At 40.7% G+C, this 23,168-nt stretch overlaps 1 long non-coding RNA gene and 1 pseudogene across 1 annotated transcript; both read left to right on the plus strand.

Moving 5' to 3' along the window:
* LOC110485787 lies at window positions 1-23,135 on the plus strand. Its single transcript, XR_005035467.1, has 3 exons — window positions 1-68; window positions 16,888-16,987; window positions 22,988-23,135. It is a non-coding gene; the product is annotated as an uncharacterized LOC110485787 (long non-coding RNA).
* LOC110487300 overlaps window positions 1-23,168 on the plus strand; it is a 330,040-nt pseudogene that overhangs the window by 209,634 nt on the left and 97,238 nt on the right.

Consider the following 23,168-nt stretch of genomic DNA (forward strand, 5'->3'; position numbering starts at 1 on the left):
TTGATCCTGAATCTGACCAAACTCAAGGACTTTCACCTGGAGAGTGTTACAGAGAGCACCTTGTGGAGGTAAGACTAGTAGCCTTTCTTCATATCTCCTTCTCTGTCTCTCTCACTTCCTCTCTCCCTCTTTATTTCCCTCCCTCCTCTGACATCTATTCAGAATCATCATAGGAACAATAGTGCAGTCTCTCTTCACCCTCTTTTTCTTTTCTACTCTCTCTCTCCCCTCCATCTTTCTCTCTCCCTACCCCTTTTCTCTTTCTTTCTCCATCACTGCTTTGTACAAGACTGCTAGATACAAAGCAGCATTGCACTACTGAGCATTGGGCAGGGTTCCTCAGGTGAAAGAAGACTAGTCTCTACTCTTTGAAGAGTAGAGCTATAAGCCATAACCACCATCAATATATTTTAGTACTGAAAAGGTTGTCTTCATTCATTACTTTTGTTGCCGTTTTTCTTGTCATTTTGCTAGCGGTGACTGTAGTGGTGACACAGCAAGAGCTTGCGGTCCTTTCAGGCAATTTGGTGTGTCAATACAATGAAAGTTTAATGATTCTTGTAAGATTATAGTGATGCAGCTCCTGCGTGTGTTTATGGAACCTGTTGCATGTGTCAGGCTGACGACAAGGAAGAGAGAGGGGGAAGGAGAGAAAGGGAGAAGAGAGGGACTCAGTGATTTGAATGAGGAGACCAAGGTGCAGCCTGGTAGGCGAACATCTTACTTTATTTCAAATGAACACCGAAAAACAACAAAATACATAACGAATGTAAAGTTCTGCAGGCTACACAGCAACTATACAAAATCAAGATCCCACAAACTAAGGTGGGAAATATCTGCCTAAGTATGATCCCCAATCAGAGACAATGATACACAGCTGCCTCTGATTGGGAACCATACCAGGCCAACATAGAAAATACAGCATAGATTTCCCACCCTAGTCACACCCTGACCTAACCAAATATTGGATAAAAAGGCTCTCTAAGGTCAGGGCGTGACACTCACTTCATGTTTGAGGAGGTTTTCAGACAGATATTCAAACTAAAATAAGTCTGACAATGACAACTGGTATGTAGGGTTTTTCCTTGAGGCTAGAGAAAGCGAGCTGGTTTACTCTTTGAATATCTGCGAAGATTAGCAATGTTCTTTAATGGTCCCGTACTGTTGAATGTCAAGGTATGAGTCAGTTGCTGGAAAATCAAAGTGACACAAAATCTTTCAAAATAGATATCCAGTATCTAACCTAAGACATTGTTCAATCGCGAAGCTCTGTTTAATTAGTTACAGAGCAGAGAACAATCTGCTTCTGCGAGTCAGTCTCCAAGAATAATCCAAAATGAATTGTTTTAGAAAATATATATTTCAACATCTAACAAAATACATAATCCGACAGTGAAGCTCTTCAAAATGAGGAACAAGGATAAATAAGCCAGGTGTTTTTGTCAGCATGTAAAGTAATTGAAGTCAGGTGTAGTCATTAAGAAGAGTAAATAGTCCAGGGTGTTAGGAGAACGTTGACATCCCCAAGTCTCTGAGATGTGACCTGGCATTCATTCAGCCCAGTCATATCCCTCCACCGTGAGAAGGCAGCTAGAGCAGTAACCCACCCGTTGTATGAGACAAGCCCTGCTTGGCTGGGTTTCTGATACGTCACTGTGACGCTTGCCACAGTGCTGGGATTCCGAATGTACAAAACAAGGGCACAAAATGTCATATTCGACTTTGTTCATATGAGTCCTGTTGGGACTGAGAGACAGAGAGGGAGGTTGAGAGAAAACGTGTAGAAACAGAGTTAGAGAGAGATCAATCTAAATACTAGTCAGAAACTTCCAGAACATGATAGTTCATACCCATGAATCAACAACTGATCGTACTCATAAACTTTGCTCTGTTCCTCTCTGTCTATAATATTAATTGTTAATTGAGATCATAGATCTGCTAAGAAGATTTCGGGTCTGGAGAGACCGTTTGAGTCTGTTTATACCACGGCGTCCATGCTGTCACCCAAATGGCAGGACAGATGCTGACTTTTCAATAAAGGTCAAGACACCAGCCAATGCCTTCAAGTATCTGAAAGTCAGCCTGTCAATTTTAATGAAGGCCCTGACCTTAAACTATGGAAGAAGATCATTAATTCCTGTGAATAATATTCAATAGACCGGTCCCATATCTCAATGGGATGATTCAGGGATGTGAGCGAAATGAAGCCAGACTGTACCGTCTACCCCAACCCTCATCATTGAATTCTTGCAACAATACTTTCTTTTAAGTTATTCAGATCTGCCTCCTCTTTTCATCTAAGTCTTCTAAGTATCTTCCCTTGGCGGTTGAGCAGTTTATTGCTCCTTAATTATTTAGTCTTATTAAATAGGTGCACAGGTATAGAAACACAGAAGCTTTTGATATACATTGTGCGATGATTTGCGTATTAAACACCCAAGTGGGAAATTTCATTAGCATGTGATCAATGGGGAATTTGCTTTGGTGTACCCTTTTCAACTTTTGTGTAGGTGGCCAAAAATGATTTCCCATACTGAAAATCCTTGTTCCTCAGGGTGTTTATAATATAGTTACTAAAGAAACACTCACAGTATGTACCTTGTCACTTAATCGCTCAGTCGGAAGTCTGGAGGGAATTCAGAAAAGTCATGTCATCGGCTGTGCTACTGCAGCAGAGCAATGTGATGTAAAATTACAGCCTACAGATGCCTGGATGTCAGATGCTGAAACCTCTTAGAGATGAGCCTGTCTGTATGTATCCGACTTCACACATCATATCCCTGACTCCAATCCAACTCAACAGGACCAACCATATCGTCCAGGAGTAGTAGTAATCTGCTCATGTCACAGTGTTCTATGAATATTTTCCCAACTGAAATGTATCATAGTTCAACACATTGTGAAGCTCTCCTGCTGTGAATTGTTGTGTGTCCATTCAGTCCCTAAATTGTTTGAGAAAGAAAACCTTTAAAAATTACTGGATAGGCAGCTATCAGATAGGCTACTATGTCCACTAAGAAAAAGGTAGCTACAGTGGCTTACAAAAGTTTTCACCCCCAATGGGCATTTTTCCTATTTTGTTGGGGGGGGGGGGGGGGGTGTGTATCATTTGATTTACACAACATGCCTACCACTTTGAAGATACAAAATATGTTTTATTGTGATACAAACAAAATATAAAAAAACAGAAAACATGTATAACTTTTCACCCCCCCCTAAAGTCAATACTTTGTAGAGCCACCTAAGTCTCTTGGGGTATGTCTCTATAAGCTTCTAGCCACTGGGATTTTTGCCCATTCTTCAAGGCAAAACTGCTCCAGCTCCTTCAAGTTGGATGGCTTCTGCTGGTGTACAGCATTCTTTAAGTCATACCACATATTCTCAATTGGATTGAGGTCTGGACTTTGGCAAGGTCATTCCAGGACATTTAAATGTTTCCCCTTAAAACACTAGAGTGTTGCTTTAGCAGTATGCTTAGGGTCATTGTCCTGCTGGAAGGTGAACCTCCGTCCCAGTCTCAAATCTCTCGAAGACTGAAGCAGGTTTCCCTCAATAATGTCCCTTTATTTAGTGCCACCCATCATTCCTTCAATTCTGACCAGTTTTCCAGTCCCTCCCGATGAAAAACATTCCCACGGCATGATGCTGCCACCACCATGCTTCACTGTAGGGATGGAATTTCTGGGGTGATGGGAGGTGTTGGGTTTGCACCAGACATAGCATTTCCTTGATGGCCAAAAAGCTACATTTTAGTCTCGTCTGACCAGAGTACCTTCTTCCATATTTTTGTGGAGTCTCCCACACGCCTTTTGGCAATCACCAAATGTGTTTGCTTATTTTTTCTTTAAGCAATGGCTTTTTTCTGGCAACTCTTCCATAAAGCCCAGCTCTGTGGTGTGTACAGCTTAAAATAATTTGACACTTAGATTGCACACAGGTGGACTTTAAAACCTGTTACGGATGATGCGAATTTTTGGTTCCTGCACAGGAACTTTCAGAGCGCCACTCGTAGTACTCGATAAAACTCAAACATTCATTAAAACACACATGCAAGGTACTCAATTAAAGCTACACTCGTTGTGAATCTAGCCAACATGTCAGATTTGTAAAATGCTTTTCGGCGAAAGCATGAGAAGCTATTATCTGGTAGCATGCACCCCCCAAAATACCTGAACGAGACCTAAACAAAAGATTTTGCGGTAGCCGGCGCAACACAAAACGCAGAAATAAAATATAAAACATTCATTACCTTTGACGAGCTTCTTTGTTGGCACTCCTATATGTCCCATAAACATCACAATTGGGTCTTTTTCCCGATTAAATCCCTCAAAGTATGCCCAAAATGTCCATTTATGAAGGCCGTCTGATCCAAGGAAAAATCACCTTTACACGACACTTTTTAAAATTAACAAAGTTGCCCATAAACTTTTACAAATCACTTCAAACTACTTTTGTAAACCAACTTTAGGTATTAATAAACGTTAATAATCGATAAAATTGATCACGGGGCGATCTGTATTCGATAGCAGCAAGTCTTGAAATCATCGTCCATTTTTTTCACTTTCATAATTTCCTGGGTGCACCCCAAGACAGGAAGTGCCTATACGTCATCCCACCAAGGATAAACGTGCAAAGAAATGCCAGTATTGGTGACATCGTGTGGAAGCTGTAGGTGTTGTAAACGGAACCTCGTCTATTTTTTATCGCCTTAGACAATTCAAAGACTGGCGGATTAATATTTTTTTTGTGTTTTTGGTGAACAGTTTTCCCTGGGATTTTTACTCCTGAACACGTTCTGTTATAGCCACATACATGATTTAACCAGTTTAAGAAACTTCAGAGTGTTTCTATACACACATACTTATTATATGCATATACTATATTCCTGGCATGAGTAGCAGGACGTTGAAATGTTGCACGATTTGTAAAAAAAAAGTTGCGAAAAGCTGCGAAAATTCGCAGCATCCTTAAGAGGTTTTAAACTAATTATGTCACTTCTGAAGGTAATTGGTTGCACCAGATCTTATTTAAGGGCTTCATAGCAAAGGGGGTGAATATATATGCACGCACCACTTTTCCTTTTTTTTGTTTTTTTGTTTTAATTTGTTTGAAACAAGTTATTTTTTTCATTTCTCACTCACCAATTTAAGACTATTTTATGCATGTCCATTCCATGAAATCTCCAAAAATATATATTTAAATTGCAGGTTGTAGTGCAACAAATGGGAAAAAAGCAAAGGGGATGAATACTTTTTCAAGGCACTGTTCGTGGAACTCAGAAGACATCAGTGCCATTGTGAAAGGTATACAGTGTATTGGGAAAGTATTTAGGTCCCTTGACTTTGTTTTGTTAAGTTTCAGCATTATTCTAAAATGGATGATTATCATTTTTTTCTCATCAATCTACACACAATACCCCATAATGACAAAGTGAAAACATGAATATATATATTTTTTTACACGAGTATTCAGACCCTTTGCTATGAGACTCAAAATGTTAATCAGTTGCATCCCTTTTCCATTGATCATCCTTGAGAGTTTTCTACAACTTGATTGGAGTCCACTTGTGGTAAATTCAATTTAGAATAAGGTTGTAATGGAACAAAATGTGGAAAAAGTGAAGGCGTCCGAATACTTTCAGAATGCACTGTACTCTGGGGAAAGTCTTTGGCTGGCTAGACACACAGGTCTTCTGATGGTAACGTCTAGTGAGTTGGAGTGGAGATGACTTCCCTGCAGTTACGCAGCAGCAGAGGGAGGGAGAGAGAGATGAGAGAGACATAGACAAGACATAGAGAGAAAGAAAATAAATAGAAAAACAGAAAGAGAAAGACTGAATTGGGCCATCCCTTCCATCTTTGCCTTTCCATTTACACCCTCCTGCCTCCCATCCCCCACTCCCAATGGGCCATCATGGGGTCAGGTAGGGGTGAGGAGTGACATTGTTTCAAATTACATCAGTGCCTATATATAATAACGCCTGTGTCGCGGAGAGAAGGGGACCTACCTGATGTCTCTGACCTTTTACTATTGGACTTTGACATTACCTCAAAACCCCAGGTATCCAATACTTCCTCAAGTAGGAAGTCTACAAAAAGGGCTACAAAAAAGTTTTCAGAACGATTCTCGTATTTTGTAGAATATCTATGCATATCATATTGTGTTATCGGCAAAGCGCATACAGTACATTCCATATCAGAGCAGCTCAATCTTGATTATTCATAAACAGATGTAATCCAGGACTCAGCTGAAAACACAGAATTTGCCAACATAGTCCTTTGGGTCAACAGATAGGTTTTAGTCCGTGGCATTGTAACGATTTGAAGGAATCCCTTGATTCATCTACATCTTCCGTTTATGAAAAACTATATTGTGTTTGTAGTCATTTCAATGGGCACATCCTTCTCCCCTCCCATTTCCTGGGGTCTGTTACATTAATCACTCATTCTATTATAGAAGAGGTCATTCATGTAGTAGCTCCTTTCTCACAATATTTAAATTCAAACCTTTTCAAATTAATGACATACTCTTGGGTTTCCCCCTCATATCCTGAAGCACACACTAATTTACGTTCTGTCATAACAGTAAATGGTTGGATTTTGTCACCAGCTCTAACTGCCAGCAGGCTTATATTACGGGGTTTCAACACAATTGCGACAGATGAGCAGCTCCCATTTGAAGCCGCAGCTCTCGCCACCACGTGTCAGTTATGCAGGCAAAATAATTTTACTTCTGAGCATGAATTCGTGTGGCACAGAAGTTGCCGTTCGACTTGTATGACCTTCTACCTCGTTGATGTGATACTAGTTTATTTTTTATTTTTGTATAAACCACTGGACTGGTCATGAATCCAAATTTGAAATACAGTCTTTATCATTCATCCAAGGATGTACAGGCCAGTGTGTACTAATTGTAATTGTACACTGACCAGTGCATGCAGACTGCACTGTACATGTTGCCTCAGCTTTTAGTCTACCAGGCCTACAAGTCATGCTGTGTGTGGCCTTAGAAGTCTTGAGTGCACCACTGGTATTCTGACATAAATTACATAAATACTACAAGAAATGTCACTTTCTGACAACCGTTGTGAGGGATCCTGATTGGTTGTCTGTGGTTGCTAGTGGGTGATGTGGGCCTAGGTGGGTGTGTTGTTTTTTATTTGCCTACCAATTGTCCCTACCACAGGAAGGGTGTGAAACCACACCGCAATGGACGCCAAGGACTTAAATCCATTGAGATTGTGGATGGACTTTTGCCAAAGCTGTGACAGAGTTCTGAGAACATTCTCAGGGGACTGAAAGAAGGTAGCAGGGATGTGTCGAGAGAACAATGCCAGCCGGACTTATCTGATCCCTGTGAACCTGACCTGGAAAACAACATTATCCATTTCAATGAAATAGATTAGTCAGAATGTTGCTTCTTCCCCCTTCCTGAAGTTTTGGGAAGTTTAAAAAAATCATTTTTCCTTCTTTTTTTCTTTACTTCCTCCTTCAGATCAACTCATCCCACCTCCTCATGATACCTGAGTTATAATTTCCACATGATTGGCTCTGAAACTACTTATAGAGAGGGAGAAGGAGGAAATAGATCAAGGATGTAAGAGGTGGAATATTGCTTCCTCTCACTTTCACGCTCTCTGAGAGTTCTACTTTTTTTCTACATCTCTTTGGAGAGTTGCTGGAAACAACAAAACACATACCCTTTAAGGGCAACGCAGCAGGATGTAAGGCCGTCAATATGTTTGATAGTACAATATCAAACACTCCTTTTAGAAAGCATGAGTTCAGACAGCTTATATTTCCCCATTGCCTTTTAGCCATTGTATTTAACCCCAGATCCCAGCCTGAAAAACAACCCTGGTTGCAGTTAAACAATTGCATGTGTGCCATTCATTCCACAATGTTGTTTATACTCGACAGTGAGGGTGGAATTATTAAGTTTTGAATTCTGCATACAGAGTTTGATGCCCATCAGTCAACCAGAGTTATGGCTAGATATAAATCAAGAGTTTGTTTGTGCCCCCTTGTTCATTACGGCATGGCTTTGAAAAGCCAGGCAAGATTTCGTATAATCATTGTAAATGCTAAAGTGCTGTCATGACTGTCCTGTGAGGATCCGAATGGGTCAGATCAGCTTGGCAATGGATGACAGTAACCAGACCTTCTCTCACCCACAGAAGAGGGGAGGAGGGAACTGCGTCGGTTTGACAGCTCACACCCTGTCATAAATGAAAGGAGAGGAGATCTACGGTCTCCCTCTCCAAAATTTCACAGAGAAATATGCTTTGTCTACACAGATGTTTCCCGCCAAAACTCTAACACGTTCTAAAGCAAATAATAGAAAAATGTTCTTAACACAAGGTGGGGAATAGTCAGTGGTGAGCTATAGAGAACTAATGTCATATGGGTGGTATTTTGTGATGTCATTAAAAAGGTTATAATGGAAATACTGTAACTTGAAAACTATATACACTACATGTATGAAGTCTCCATTTTTAACACTGTGTATGAAATATGAAAAATCATGAAGATAGTTTTGTTAGGAATGTGATTGTAGGATCCATACGAGAATCTATCTCCTATAAACTGTGCAAAGTAAGTAGCCACACCCGAGTGAGGTCAGATAGTGTGTCAGCCTGACAGAACCATCCCCTTTGGCCAGAGTGCATAAAAGGATTGGTAAAGAAATTAACATTAGAACAAACAAAAAACTTGAAGCGGTAGCTACGCATTTGAAATGGTTTTGAACTTAAAATAAACTCATCTCCCAGTCCAGGAAAGATGGTATCTAGTATCTACAAAAGTGAATTTAAGTGGGACCACTGTACTACTCTTCTCGAATCAACATAGTATGCTCCTCTCATCACCCAAAGGGAACCGTCAACATGGCTGGTTAGCCTATCTTCCAAGGAGCATCTTCCAGAATGAACAACAGTAGAAGACGGGAAAGGAGAGACTCCTTTCGGACAATCAGAGTCATAAAAGCGTGCCGCTGAAAGGCCCATCACCCTTCCTAAGGAGGGCTGGTTCCGACAGAGATCCATGGCAAACAAAGGCATTCACACATGAATACATTCATGATTTCTTACTCCAAACATGCGGCGGTTCGTGTGCAAAGTATATGATTACTGTGAGAGTAGTTTCTAAAATGTATCAACGATAAGTGTGTCTTTTTATCTCTCCCTCTCCATGTCGTTCTGTAACAAACCGCCATATGTTGTGTCAATCCACTGGGGAACTTTTCTTAATGTATTAAGTGTGTATGTTATCATGTGTTATTATTCGGTTAGATAGTAAATAAAGAATTAAACCAATTTGTGTAGTACTGAATCATAAGCAAGGCTGGGGTTTTAGCAGATCCAAGGAGCCTACGGCTGTTCAGAATGATGATATGATAAGAGGTTATGATTAATACTTTGACTGTTTTATGGATGTGATAGGTAAAGACCTTCAGAGTTTAATTCGGGAGATAGTAACTATTTAAACATCTGCTCTTGTGTTGCCCCAAATTCCTAATGAGTTTTTACATGATTTAATTTAATGTTTTTTTTAAATAAATAACAGTCACCAGATTAATGAAAGTAAAGTCACAACAGTGCACACAGAGAAAGGGACAAACCATTTATTTCCCTCACATACTCTATTTAACTAAATTTGTTTGTGTGATTTCTGGAATGTTTTGAAAGAGTGGCAATCTTTAGAGAGGCGTAGAGATACTTCAGCAGCATCCAACTAAAGGGAGGTGGTTTATTGACTTACCGAAAATGCCAAGGGACTGGTTAGAACAGATGATGTGTGAAGCAACACACCTTTTTCACATCACCCCCCAAGGCTTATAGTGAAGAGAAATGGAACCTTGAACTCTTCCATCCACAAACAAAAAGCAGCAGGACTGGGGGCAGTGAAGATAACCTTTAAATGGTCACAGAAACATTCTAAATCAATCCTGATGAAAATGTAAAGAAGCATAGATAACTGCAAAAAATAAAGGAAAAACCAAAATAAAGCGTTGGGCCACCACGGGTTGCCATAACCACTTATATGCGCCTTGAAAAATATTTTACAAGTGTCTGTAACTGTATTGGAGGGATACAAACATCATTCTTCCATGAGAAAGGTTGTCGATGGTGGTGTGAAAACGCTGTCTCAAGCACCACTCCAGAATCTTCCACCTTAATCTCTCATAAGCGTTTAATTGAGTTGACTGAGTTACACACACACACACACACACACACACTTTAAAAAATATATATATTTTACCTTTATTTAACTAGGCAAGTCAGTTAAAACTTCTTGGTGTTACCAATACCGTTAGCGGGATCATTTTCGTCAGCAACCGCTGAATAGCATAGCAGTCAAATAATATTACAAAAAAATATTAATATTCATGAAATCACAAGTGCAATATTGCAAAACACAGCTTAGCCTTTTGTTAATCCACCTGTCATCTCAGATTTTGAAATTATGCTTTACAGTGAAAGCAATCCAAGCGTTTGTGTAAGTTTATCTATAGCATACATAACATCATGTACACTTAGCATCAGGAAGCTTGGTCACGAAAATCAGAAAAGCAATCAAATTAATCGTTTACCTTTGATGATCTTCGGATGTTTTCACTCACGAGACTCCCAGTTACACAACAAATGTTCCTTTTGTTCCATAAAGATTATTTTTATACCCAAATACCGACGTTTGTTTGTCGCGTTATGTTCAGAAATCCACAGGAAAGAGCGGTCACGACAACACAGACATATATTCCAAATAATATCCATAATGTCCACAGAAACATGTCAAACGTTTTTTATAATCAATCCTCATGTTGTGTTTAAAATATATATTCGAGGCCTCCCGGGTGGCGCAGTGGTTAAGGGCGCTGTACTGCAGCGCCAGCTGTGCCATCAGAGTCCCTGGGTTCGTGCCCAAGCTCTGTCGTAACCGGCTGCGACCGGGAGGCCCGTGGGGCGTTGCACAATTGGCCTAGCTATACAGTACCTGTTTTTTATCTAACATCTTAATTTCACACAGTGGGAATATTTATTGATTTCTAGTTTATTATCAAAAAGCCAGAGAGCCTAGGTGTTATAGTGAATCTGTTTGTGCATCAAACACATTTCCCTGTTCCTGCTGTTGTTGTTCTATTTCACATGTGGACTGTTTCATATTTCCTCTTCCTGTCTCTGTTGCCTGTTTGGCATTTCTCAAGGTCACTCCAAGTGTTGAGATAAAGAAGAAAAAACAAATCTCCTCTCACCGATTGGACCCAGTCAGTAAATGTGAATGTTTTTATTCATTCACGCCATCATTCATTCACGCTTGAGTTTCCACCCTCCTACATGTCTCTCACCAACGATCCACTGTGCTCTTCCGGCAAACACCTGCAAATATCTTTATGTACCCTAAATGTGTCAATTCTCCAAAAATTATTTTCAATTATGCTTCAATGGATTCTGTTATTAGAGGAGAGATTATTCTACAGCTAGTGTACCTTAGGGGTGAGAAGTGTGTGTGTGTCAATGCCTCTGCGTTGTGTATATGTTCCAACAGATAAACACTCTGACAGCTTGTACAATGCTGATCCCCTTCCTGAGATAAGGTATGCTGATGGCAGCAGAGATTATTAAAAGCTTTATTTGCTGCCTTTGCTCTCAACACCTTTCTCTACTGATGCATTCTCTTCATTCTTTTTCCCCCTCTTCATTTTCTCCTCCTTTTCTTTCGCTTTCTCTTTCCCCTCAACTATTCACTTTTTGCTTTTTTAGTCTGTTATTGCATGACCTTTTCACCTTACCTCTCTTCATCTCTCTTATTAAGTTCTATGTCCAGTCTCTCTGCTATCCAGCACTATCTATCAGAGCAATGATGGTAAGGCATTGCCCAATTCATGCCCATTGCGGTTTGTCTCTGCCAACCAAATCTCAGTCGCTAAGTTCTCATCTCTCATTTTCCTGTGTCGTCCAGAGGTCTCAGCATCCATCCAGACAGTTGGTTCATCGGGTCTAGGATCTGGTGTTTGGACCCATATTACATCTGTCATTCCCCTGCAGTCTGGCTAGGAACAAAAATAACCTGTAGTATCTCAAACAATAGCTGTAGAAACGTTTCACTGTGGATTCAGACTTTGTGTTCCGACCCCTTTAAGACTGGATGCCGGGGCTTCGTCTATGTTCAGAAAAATGTTTAAGCATATCAGTCAGAGGAAAGATCATGTTTAGACCCTGAAGGCTTGATCTTGCCTCAGGCTTTTCAGCTAAGAATTGTTCTGTTTTTTTTCTCATCTCTCTCTCACAGTTGCAATGTCAGGTAAAGTTTTTTTTTTTTGTTAATCCCACTTCTGACACTAACAAACCCTGTTGACAAGGTTTTTCCAGATATTCTTCCTGGCTAGTCTGTTTGGTGTCTTTGTTATTCAATCACGCAGTTACTATCTCTTTGGTTTGGTCAGTGGCCAGCCAAGTCAGCTGCAAGAGACCGAAAGAGACCTCAGTCTGTGAGCTAGCGATGCAGGATAGATCACCAACCGTTAGTTTCCCTGCTGGAATAATACATGAGGACCTCTGAGTCGGTTGTGCTCCTGAACACCCCAGTCTATATCCCTTGTTTTTGTGTGTTACCGCAGACTGAGGTGATTTGGTTTGGGAGTTTGGTCCCACTCTCGCTTTGAAGTACTGAGCTTTTTCCTCTCTCCCCAGAGCCTGGTCTCCACACAGTGCCTCTGCACACCAACCACTTAATTGTTCTGCTTTACATGCAGCCATCTGGAAAAGCCTGACAACAATGTCTAATGTGATTTGTGGTCACATATTTTGTTTTTTACTATTCAGTTGATGTTCATGGAGAAACATACACATTGTTTTCTCCCTCTCTTTCACACCTCTCTGAAATGGATTTAGTTACAAAAAAGCCCACCACTTTATGTCAGAGCAGATGGAACCTGGTTAAAACACTGGGGGGGTTTGAATTCCGAGAAAACATCAGGGATTCTGATATTTCCCAGGACTGTTACATATACATTTTACATATTCGGCAATCTGCAGTACGAGGTAAATGGTTTTAGTGTTCATTAAACATCTCTACAGGAATCTTGAAACAAGATTTAGCCTCACTCTGTCTTTCCTTTTAAAATCCAAATCAAATGTATTGGTCACATACACGTGTTTATCAGATTTTATTGCGATTGTAGTGAAATGCTTGTGTTTCTAGCTCCAACAGTGCAGAAATAAGTAATAACTAACAATTTCACAACAACACACTCAATACACACATGTAAGTAAAGGAATGGAATTAAGAATATATAAATATTTGTACGAGCAATGTCAGTGTGGCATAGACTAAGATACAGTGCAATAGAATAGAATACAGTATATACATATGAGATGGGTAATGCAAAATATGTAAACATTATTAAAGTGACTTGGGTTCAATAATTAGTGGCCAGTAATGATTTCAAGTCTATGTACAGTATATAGGGCAGCAGCCTCTAATGTGCTAGTGATTGCTATTTAACAGTCTGATGTCCTTGAAATGGTAGCTGTTTTTCAGTCTCTCGGTCCCAGCTTTGATGCACCTGTACTGACCTCACCTTCTGGATGATAGCAGGGGTGAACAGGCAGTGGCTCAGGTGATTGTTTGTCTTTGATGATCTTTTTGACATTCCTGTGACATCGGGTGTTGTAGGTGTCCTGGAGGTCAGGTAGTTTGACCCCGGTGATGCGTTGGGCAGACCGCACCACCCTCTGGAGAGCCCTGTGGTTGCGGGCGGTGCAGTTGCTGTACCATGCAGTGATAACACCTGACAGAATGCTCTCAATTGTGTATCTGTAAAAGTTTGTGAGGGTTTTAGGTGCCATGCCAAATTTCTTTGGCCTCCTGAATTTGAAGAGGCGCTGTTGCACCTTCATCACACTGTCTGTGTGGATGGACCATTTCAGTTTGTCAGTGATGGGTGAACAGGGAGTAAAGGAGAGGGCTGAGCATGCACCCTTGTGGGGCGTGTTGAGAATCAGCGAAGTGGAGGAGTTGTTTCCTACCTTCACCACCTGGGTGCGGCCCATCAGGAAGTCCAGGACCCATTTACACAGGGCGGGGTTCAGACCCAGGGCCTTGATCTTAATGATGAGCTTGGAGGGTAATATGGTGTTAAATGCTGAGCCGTAGTCAATGAACAGCATTCTTACATAGGTATTCCTCTTGTCCAGATGGGATAGGGCAGTGTGCAGTGCGATGACGATTGCATTATCTGTAGATCTGTGGATCTATTGATTCTTGACTAGTCTCTCAAAGCACTTCATGATGACAGGAGTGTGTGCTATGGGGCGATAGTCATTTAGTTCAGTTACTTTCTTGGGTACAGGAACAATGGTGGCCATCTTGAAGCATGTGGGGACAGCAGACTGGGATAGGAAGTGATTGAATATGTCCATCAACACTCCAGCCAGCTGTTCTACGCATGCTATGAGAACGCGGCTAGGGATGTTGTCTGGGCTTGCAGCCTTGAGAGGGTTAACACGCTTAAATGTCTTACTCACGTCGGCCACAGAGGAGAGCTCACAGTCCTTGGTAGCGGGCCACGTCGGGGGCACTGTGTTATTCTCAAAGCGGGCGAAGAAAGTGTTTATCATGTCTGGAAGCAAGACGTCGCTGTCCACGCAATGGATTGATTTCCCTTTGTAGTCTGTGATTGTCTGTAGAATCTGCCACATACAGCTCGTGTCTGAGCCATTGAATTGCGACTCAACTTTGTCTCTATACTGACATTTTACCCGTTTGATTGCCTAACGGAGGGAATAAATGCACTGTTTGTATTTGGGCATATTCCCAGTCACCTTGCGATGGTAAAATGTGGTGGTTTGCGCTTTCAGTTTTACACGAATGCTGCCATCTATCAACTGTTTCGGGTTAGGGTAGGTTTTAATAGTCACTGTATATTATCCCTCAATGTATACTATAACACAACAATATTACTTAGTACTTAGATATTTATCTATTTCACTGTAGGTGTATTGTAGTCGGAAGCAAATGCTTTGCATTGCTTGTTTCTGGAGTGAAGCTCATAGTAAATGAGAGTTTAACTAAAGGTGAAGTTTGATTTTTTTCTAAAGTATTTTTTATGGTTGATTAATGCTTGATTAAACGCCATCAAGCAGTCTGATATACCTACAAGATCTAACTTCTTTACTGTGGTGAAAGCATTTCATCACTAATATCCACACTACCTCAGGGTTTCTTCCTCAATGCAGGCAGACACATCAACAGCAGACAATGTAACTACTGCTGTACCTAACCCCCTCTCTGATAGTCAAGGAATATTTCAGACTGCTGCTATCTTCCATCAGCAAGTCAAAACCCCATTAGTTTCAGATGCTTGGGAAGCATTGTGATATTTTATAAATTGCTACTCCAACTAAAAGGGCTAGTATTACCTATTTACTGAATTGCTGAAGGAACTTAAGCTACATTTAGCTTCGAATTTAAATTATCAAGGTAATTGGCATTTAGCCTTTTTCTCAGAATCTCCGTTCACTGGCAACAATGCCTCTGGCTCTCTCTGTCTCACTCTCCCTCAACAAAGTTATACTCCAGACCAGAACCTAGACATAAACACCAGATAAACAACCGTCTCCGTGGACAGGGGCTGATGAGGATGAAATTACTGAATAAAAAATGAGGAAAGAGGAGAAGTGCCTATTGTATGGCGGTGTAGCCAGGTTTAAACACTGCAATTGCATGCATATTATGACTACAGCTTCCGTCCCCGCAGACACTCATGGATATGTAGTGATTCTAGGTTTTGGAAAAACAAAAAAGGCGCCTCAATAATCAGGAGGCATATGTGTTATGGTTTGGAGGTTTGATTGCATTTCTGACTGATTGTACAGTCTGTCTGTGACACTCTCATACCAGAGCCTTAGTACTTGAGGATAGAACTAAGTGGTGAAAAGTAAAATGGATGTATAGCCTACATACAATACCACACAGGAGCTTGCTATCTCTTCAATTTATACTTGACAAGCAATTCAGTCAGGCAGCATTCTGTGTCTTCGCTGTAATGTCTCTGCCTGCCGCATGAGGAGACTCAGACAATATAACGCAGCCCTTGGGGGCTCCCTAGTGCTCAGAGGCCCGTTCCACATTATATTTCCCTCTCCAATCAGTCATCGCCTTGTTCAATTCCCCAACTCTCTTTTAATATCCTGTAGAAGCTGTCAGCATACCCTCATGCAAGGTCTGTCTTTCTCGTTATTCTACTTTGCAATCATCGTGACCGTCTCTCCCTGGCACTCAGGAAAGAGCTGGAATGAAAAAAGATCTTATTGTAATTTCACCTGAATCTCTATTACTGGCAGAGCTGCACTACTCTCTGCCGACTACGCCACCAGGAGAAAAAAAACCAGAAGAGCTATAAAATAATAATCTGTTGGCACATCCATATTTAAATATTATTTCATTTTAAAGTAGTTATCGGGAGAACCTATCCGTTATTAAAGGTGTTAGGCCCCCAGATGTCTGTGAATGGTTTGTTTACGTTAGCACCTATCAATGATTGGTTGACCTCTTTCATTCTGCTGGTGCAGGGGTTATAACACAGAATGTTTTTTGCCCTGTGCAACATGGTCGTAAATATTTAGTTGACATGTTATAGGATCAAAGCCATTGAGCACCCTAGTTATAAGGGTGAGAAAGCCAAGTACTGTAAGGTGTACAATAACAGGGCTATTTCATATGACATGGTTCAAAGTCAAGATCATTGAATTTGGACATAAATCTATCTTAAGATGTGGTTGTGGTTGAAAGCAGGTGTCGGTAAATAAGTCTGTATATCTGTCTGTTTATACATTGAACTGCCTGTCTGTCTGTATTTCTGTCTAAACATATTTTTTTAAATTAACAGATCAACAGACTGTGGCTCCACCTATGAGAGGATGAATGACAAAGTGGGATCTAAGACTGTGCTGAGTTACCTGTATGTCTGTCCATCCAACAAGAGAAAGGTAAGACAAACTTCAAAAGAGTGATTTTCAATAACACAAAAATGATTAAGACTTAGAAGAACTTAATTACATTTGGTTGAGTTAACTAGAACTGAATTGTTCGTTGTCCATTCTCTGCTGCCGCTATTTGTTCTTTCTGATCAAATCAAATGTTAGCTCGAAGTGAAGGTTAGACGGCAGACAGACTGTTAAAAAATATGTTTTAGGGTTTGAATAAATGTTTTCCATCAAGCATTTAAATTTGTGAGAAGCCCAAAGTTGAATGACCTTATTTAGCTTACATTTCCTTGTGCTGGCATCTTGCCTGCACTTAGGAAAGTAAATTCAAGAGTGTTACAAGCAACACTTATTCATACTGTAGTTATAGCCTCGGAAAATTTTCCATGACACAACACAGAGACCAGAAAGACCTGTTAGAAATAGAAAACATATTGTTGGTGTGTAGATAAATGCTGAAGCAAAACTAATAAAATAGAAGGTGCATCTTCTCTGACCCTGTGAATATTTTCACACTAGCTGGCCGGACTTGATGATAGTCCCTATAGTCTACTTGAATGTGGAGTATCCAGATCATTTCCCAGATACTGTGCTGACCAAGTCAAAGACACACAGGACAGACAGCAGATCTGCTAATAGGGCCTTGTCATTTCTCTATCATGGCGATAGACTGAGTATGTTGCAGTTTGGTTCACCGCAGTTCGGGAATTACATTGTGGTAAAAGCTAGTCGTGAGACCCTAGGATGTCCGGATGCCCTCGTTAGAACCACGCTTTGTAAACAACCGCCATTCACCTCTGACTTCAACCGACCCACATTCCTCCTAACCTTATCTCTGATCTAATTATCGATGTGCCCAACTCTCTCTTGGATAAGCTGGAACTTGTTTTTTCATCATTGCATTCCAGTGGCAAAGCTTGGTCTGTGTGTCTATCGTGGGAATATCAGGTAGACAGTTATCTCTATCTCTGTTGAGATGAGGCAGTAATGACCCTTAAATCACCATGGCAATACATGAATATAGTATGACAATTGATTTCCACACAACAAGATTCTGTTAACGTCACTGACTATATTCTCAAGTTGTCTAAAGGAACAAATCCAGAGGCTTGACCTTTCTAATAGCAGGTTATATATTTGAATGATGATGCTGACATTTATCTTCACGCTTTTAAAGAAGACACCCATCATGAATTGTCCTTGTGCATGTTCAGCCTTAGTCCGAGGTCTTCTGTACGGTTTGACTCACAACCGCTGCTAATAATGAAGAGTAGCATTCTAGACGTATAAATAGAATTAATAGACATAAAATGAAAAGACAGAATTGAATGAATTCTATTTCTATGGTTGTATGGTTGTAGCTAGACATGTTGTTATCCCAATTCACCAGAAAGATAGATCTATGTTGGACATGATTAATCTGCTGTGAGGCATCATCTCCTTTGCTCCTCTCTTTGTTTGCAGTCATCAGATGGCTCGAGCTCCATCCAACAGCAGGCTGCAGCCCCTCAGACAATAACTATCGCACTCTTCGCATGACAATTAGCTCGGCCGCTGGACTCCCACCGACTAGCTGATCATAAGCAGACATCACTCCTCTTTGTTCCCGGGAGACACATTGGTGATCAATTGCAAAGTGGATGTGGAGCGAAATCTTATTTACCTGCCAATTATATTTTTGATAATGTGAAAGTTTTTGATGATGATGTGAGCTGTTACGTAAGCTCCCCTCGTGGAACTTAGTGCCTGTTAAAATTGATTCAGGAACAGATCGACATGCCCATGTCCATATGGATGTACATAAACAATCTCTGAAAGGAAATTAATGACATCTACTGAGAGATGGGTTATAAGAAGTTTTTGTCCAGTTATGTGTCAGATCTCCCCAAGGAGATGTGGGTGTGGAGTCAGGCGCAGGAGAACCGAGTTCCAAAGAAAGGGCGTTTTATTTTAACAAGCTCAAAAGGAAAACCAACAGGACTCAGGGCTATAGAAAATACACTGGAACAATCGCCACTCAGACACAGTCCAGGGAAAACCCCCCCGTAGAACAAGAGCAAAATAAAACGCACCCCAACCTCACTGACAGTTCAACAAAAATAATCCTGCACAAAACCAGAAAGGAAATGTCGAATTAAATACCCCCCCTAATTAACCAAAGTGAAACCAGGTGATACACAAAACAGACATAACCAAAAGAAAAGCAAAAGGGATCGGTGGCAGTTAGTAGGCCGGCGACGACGACCGCAGAGCGCCGCCCGAACAGGGAGAGGACCCACCTTCGGTAGAAGTCGTGACATTATGGTATTTGTCCAATACATTTTTCTACATGTTGTAAGATAAATTATGTTTAAATATATATATATATATATATACACACACAATGGGGAGAACAAGTATTTGAGACACTGCCGATTTTGCAGTTTTCCCTACTTACAAAGCATGTAGAGGTCTGTAATTTTTATCATTTTTATCACTTCAACTGTGAGAGACAAAAATCCAGAAAATCACATTGTATGATTTTTAAGTAATTAATTAGCATTTTATTGCATGACTTAAGTATTTGATACATCAGAAAAGCAGAACTTAATATTTGGTACAGAAACCTTTGTTTGCAATTACAGAGATCATGCGTTTCCTGTAGTTCTTGACCAGGTTTGCACACACTGCAGCAGGGATTTTGGCCCACTCCTCCATACAGACCTTCTCCAGATCCTTCAGGTTTCGGGGCTGTCACTGGGCAATACGGACTTTCAGCTCCCTCCAAAGATGTTCCATTGGGTTCAGGTGTGGAAACTGGCTTGGCCACTCCAGGACCTTGAGATGCTTCTTACGGAGCCACTCCTTAGTTGCCCTGGCTGTGTGTTTCGGGTCGTTGTCATGCTGGACGAACCAGCCACGACCCATCTTCAATGCTCTTACTGAGGGAAGTTGTTGGCCAAGATCTCACGATACATGGCCCCATCCATCCTCCCCTCAATATGATGCAGTTGTCCTGTCCCCTTTGCAGAAAATCATCCCCAAAGAATGATGTTTCCACCTCCATACTTCACGGTTGGGATGGTATTCTTGGGGTTGTACTCATCCTTCTTCTTCCTCCAAACACGGCGAGTGGAGTATAGATCAAAAAGCTATATTTTTGTCTCATCAGACCACATGACCTTCTCCCATTCCTCCTCTGGATCATCCAGATGGTCATTGGCAAACTTCAGACGGGCCTGGACATGCCCTGGCTTGAGCAGGGGGAGCTTGCGTGCGCTAGAGGATTTTAATCCATGACGGCGTAGTGTGTTACTAATGGTTTTCTTTGAGACTGTGGTCCCAGCTCTCTTCAGGTCATTGACCAGATCCTGCCATGTAGTTCTGGGCTGATCCCTCACCTTCCTCATGATCATTGATGCCCCACGAGGTGAGATCTTGCATGGAGCCCCAGACCGAGGGTGATTGACCGTCATCTTGTACTTCTTCCATTTTCTAATAATTGCGCCAACTGTTGTTGCCTTCTCACCAAGCTGCTTGCCTATTGTCCTGTAGCCCATCCCAGCCTTGTGCAGGTTTACAATTTTATCCCTGATGTCCTTACACACCTCTTTGGTCTTGGCCCTTGTGGAGAGGTTGGAGTCTGTTTGATTGAGTGTGTGGACAGGTGTCTTTTATACAGGTAACGAGTTCAAACAGGTGCAGTTAATACAGGTAATGAGTGGAGAGCAGGAGGGCTTCTTAAATAAAAACTAACAGGCCTGTGAGAGCTGGAATTCTTACTAGTTGGTAGGTGATCAAATACTTATGTTATGCAATAAAATGCAAATTAATTACTTAAAAATCATACAATGTGATTTTCTGGATTTTTGTTTTAGATTCCGTCTCTCACAGTTGAAGTGTACCTATGATAAAATTACAGACCTCTACATGCTTTGTAAGTAGGAAAACCTGCAAAATCGGCAGTGTATCAAATACTTGTTCTCCCCACTGTATTTTATGTTTTTTTATAAATTATGTTTATTCTAGAATATGTCACATGGCAAATAATATTTACCATGCAGGAAATTAAATCAGGGTGGTTAAAGATGAATCATCTTTGGCAGTTAATTAATACATTTCTAGACTTATCCAATTCCTTTTATTGTCAACATTTAAAGTGTATATTATGCCTTCCAGTAAATGCAACAGTGATATAGGGGATATACAGAGTACAGCTATACACACAGCTATACAACTAGCCCTCAATAGAGATATGTCTTAATATGAAATGTTTTACAGTAAATATAAAGGGAGCCTGGTTGAAAAGGACTCGCCTAAATTATTATTAGAGACCTGAGAAACATTCAGTGTCTCATTGTTCAGTGGTGAAGAAACACTGATCCACGCAGACCCTTCAATGACTTGTAGCATTTGTGCTTTCCCCTCTTAAGTGGCGAGAGAGAGAAGGGGTCAGACAGAAGAATCAAAAATGCAAGGTGAAATGCAATTTCCACTCATAATAAACGCTGTCACTTAATACAATATTATGGAAAATGATTAGACCTGATGTTAGAAACTATAAATTACATGTGACAAGGCCCTGAGACACTGGGAGAAATAGAGAGGGCCCTTCGAGGTCCCTCGTCCCTCAATGAGGGCAATGAATGGCAAAATTGGAAGGTCAGGCGAATAACAAAAAAAATCGAAGGAACATTTCAAAAAAGAGAGAAACTGGCACAGAATCCGCAGTCAATTTATTGACTTTAATGAAAAACAATTAATCTAAATCACCACAAGAGTGGATTCCTAGTTAAATCTGGAGAAAGAGGAGTGGGGAGGATTCCTAGTTAAAGCTGTTGAAAGGGGGTGGTATTTTTGTCAGAGACAAATGTACTGCTGTTTTTCCAATTCAAATCTGATGCAGGGAAAGAAAACAGTTGTTTGTGCTGTGACACTATCCAAGTCACGCTTTTCCCTTCTCCTTCTTCTGTCTGGGATTAGTAGTTTATTATTAAAGCCAGGTGTCATGTTAATGTCTTATTGCATTACATCACAGAGAGAAAGCCTATCTGAGGTATGTATGTCTTATTAAATAACATGTCTATGGATTACTTTGAGAAAAAAAGGCCCTGGTTCTATATAGTGGAAATGCATTTTTAGGGATATTTCTGTGTTTTGACAGTAATGAACTGTAATGAAAATGTCTGTTTTACTTCCCCCACAAATACATTATATTATACCAAGATATAGATACAATGTAGTATTTAATATTATATATCATACAGGCTTCCAAACCAAGTGCTTCATCTTAATTAAGTTGTATTAACATTGGTTACTTTCACAGTATCTTTGGTTTTAAAGTATGAAAATCTACTCTATTTTGCATAATTGTAATTAATATGTATATTTGCATACTTTCTCAAGTGGCTAATTTCTAACAAATATGCAACAAAACATTTACATTTTCACTGAATTCATGATGAAATGAAAGTAGAGACTGTATAATTCCTAGCATGGAATTAGAATTCCCGCCACTGTGGTAACATAGAGCATTCCACAAAGACATTATTCTTTATTGCACAAGTATTAGTTTTTTTCTCATCACAGATGTAGATATTGTTCAAAACAAATTGCAAATTGCCTAGACATGTAGTCACGCATGGTAAACGCAGAGTTGTGGCACTTGCACCAAATTGCAGACCTGTGAGCTCACTGGAGGAGGCCAAAAAACCATGGCGATAGAGGCACAGTTGTAAAATGAAGTCCAATACAAAGTGAAGGTGTAGTGCTAGCAGCAACTTGATGAATGCCAAGCACTAGACCTGGAGTGCTGACATGGTGACCCCTTCCCTCTCTTTCTTTCTTACTCCTCTGTATCACTATCTCTCTTTCTCTCCTTCTTTCTCTCTCAATCTTCCCCTCAATCTCTACTCATAACTTCCCTCTCTATTTTTCTCGATTCCTCTCCATCTCCTCCCTCTCTCACCTCACCCTCACCCCTCTTCTCTCTCTCAATCCCACCCCCCTCTCTCTCTCTTCCAGATAATGGTGCTGACAGACCATGAGTTTGAGAGCAGTGTGCTCATCAGCTCGGATGAAGGAGCGAGCTACCAGAAAAACCGCCTCAGCTTCTACATCCGAATCCTTCTGTTCCATCCAACACAGGAGGACTGGGCTCTAGCCTACAGCCACGACCAGAAGGTGAGCTCCATGTCATTTTTTC

The sequence above is a fragment of the Oncorhynchus mykiss genome, chromosome 13, assembly GCF_013265735.2.
Source record: "Oncorhynchus mykiss isolate Arlee chromosome 13, USDA_OmykA_1.1, whole genome shotgun sequence".
NCBI lineage: Eukaryota > Metazoa > Chordata > Actinopteri > Salmoniformes > Salmonidae > Oncorhynchus > Oncorhynchus mykiss.